Below are 2500 nucleotides of genomic sequence, written 5' to 3' on the forward strand. Positions count from 1 at the left end.
TGGAAAGCACGACGTTTTCTTGTAGGAATGCGGGAACCCCGGCAGCTCGCCTGCCGCGGCCAGCGACGTCGGGCTGGCCCCTGCAGCGCCTAGCCTCTCCCACGCGGGGGGCAGGCCAGAGCGCGGGGGGCCAGGGCCCGAAGGCAGCCCCCCCGCGGGCGAGAGAGCAAGCCAGCAGGGGCTGTTGCCTGCCGCGGCCAGCGACGTCGGGCTGGCCCCTGCAGCGCCTAGCCTCTCCCACGCGGGGGGCAGGCCAGAACGCGGGGGGCCAGGGCCCGAAGGCAGCCCCCCCGCGGGCGAGAGAGCAAGCCAGCAGGGGCTGTCGCCTGCCGCGGCCAGCGACGTCGGGCTGGCCCCTGCCGCGGCCAGCGATGTCGGGCTGTCGCCTGCCGCGGCCAGCGACGTCGGGCTGGCCCCTGCAGCGCCTAGCCTCTCCCACGCAGGGGGCAGGCCAGAACGCGGGGGGCCAGGGCCCGAAGGCAGCCCCCCCGCGGGCGAGAGAGCAAGCCAGCAGGGGCTGTCCGCGCGTCGCGCAGCGCGGCATGGCTGCGGGGGCCGCGCGCGCGCGCCCAAGCGCCCAAGGGCCCCCAAGGGCCCCAGGCCCTCAGGCCCCAGCGCCCCAGCGCCCAGCGCGGGCGGGCGCGCGCGCGCGTGTGGTCTTTGAGGGGCGCCGGCCTGGTGGCTCCCTAAAGAGCAATAAGTGTCATTGCAGCTCTGGCAGGGGGAGACACTACTAGGTCCCAGCTGTCACCCCCCCTCTAAAAAATTCATTTCTTGGTATTTTGAGCTGAAATTTTGCACAGAGGTTGGCAAAAATCCAATCCACCTTCATTAATTTTCCCAGAATTTTTCGAGGTCGGGAAGTATTTGTTTTAATTTTCCTACCATTAGAAATCGAGTAAATCCGCAAAACTAGGAACCGGCCCGGAATGACCCCAAATTCAGTGGGCAGCCTCATAAAAATATGGCTGATTTTACTGGATTGGTTTCATGTGGAAAGCACGACGTTTTCTTGTAGGAATGCGGGAACCCCGGCAGCTCGCCTGCCGCGGCCAGCGACGTCGGGGACGCTGGCCTGCGCTGTCGAGCCCGCGAGGGCTGTCTCCGCGGCAGGCCCCCCCTGAACGGGGCACGACAGGCCACCGCGCTGGCTCGTCCAGCGTCGACAGTCCCTCGTCCAGGTTTCAGATCGCGCCAAGTCGAACCCATGACCTGCTCAAGCCATCGTGCGCTGCCGAATTCGCATCTGCGTGTAGGCTGCCATTCCACGCGGCAGCCCCTGTTTTCGTCAGCGTGCCCCCCTGACGAATTTTCCTGCCTGGCCCAGTCCAGCGTCCAGCCCCTGTTCGTCGAAAAATCTGCGCTGCCGATTTTCCACGCGGCAGCCCCTCTTTTCGTCAGCGTGCCCCCCTGACGAATTTTCCTGCCTGGCCCGGCCAGTCCAGCCCCTGTTCGTCGAAAAATCTGCGCTGCCGATTTTCCACGCGGCAGCCCCTCTTTTCGTCAGCGTGCCCCCCTGACAAATTTTCCTGCCTGGCCCGGCCGGTCCAGCATCCAGCCCCTGTTCGTCGAAAAATCTGCGCTGCCGATTTTCCACGCGGCAGCCCCTGTTTTCCTCAGCGTGCCCCCCTGACGAATGTTCGTCGAAAAATCTGCGCTGCCGATTTTCCACGCGGCAGCCCCTCTTTTCGTCAGCGTGCCCCCCTGACGAATGTTCGTCGAAAAATCTGCGCTGCCGATTTTCCACGCGGCATCCCCTCTTTTCGTCAGCGTGCCCCCCTGACGAATTTTCCTGCCTGGCCCGGCCGGTCCAGCCCCTGTTCGTCGAAAAATCTGCGCTGCCGATTTTCCACTCCGCAGCCCCTGTTTTCGTCAGCGTGGCCCCCTGACGAATTTTCCTGCCTGGCCCGGCCAGTCCAGCGCCCAGCCCCTGTTCGTCGAAAAATCTGCGCTGCCGATTTTCCCCGACGAACCTGCAGCTGCACAAATCCGCGCTGCCACTGCCCCATTGTCTGGACCAACAATCTTTTCCATCAAGCCCTGGACTATAAATCGTCCAGACTCATCGCCAGCACCCGCTGCCGATTCTGCCGACTTTGCCGATTTCGTCGGCGCTGCCGATTCCAACACTGCCCGCCGTGCCTGAACCAGCGCTGTTTCGTCAGCGTGTCCCCTTGACGAATTTCCCTGCCTGGCCTGGACAGTCCATCTTCCAGCCCATGTTCATCGAAAAATCTGCGCTGCCGATTTCCCCGACGAACCTGCAGCTGCACAAATCTGCGCTGCCGATTTCCCCCCCTGTCGGCATGGCTGCCGCTGCCCCGATGTCCAGACCAACAGTCTTTTTTGTCGACTTTGCCGATTTTGTCCGCGCTGCCGATTCCAACACTACCCCCTGCATCCAAACCAGCATTGTTTCGTCAGCTCTTCCCCTGACGATTTTAGCCCTGTAACAAACAGTAGGCCTCCAATCCCGCCAACGGGAGCCAAGTTGATAGGG

This window comes from Populus nigra, chromosome 2 (genome assembly GCF_951802175.1).
Source record: "Populus nigra chromosome 2, ddPopNigr1.1, whole genome shotgun sequence".
NCBI classification, from domain to species: domain Eukaryota; kingdom Viridiplantae; phylum Streptophyta; class Magnoliopsida; order Malpighiales; family Salicaceae; genus Populus; species Populus nigra.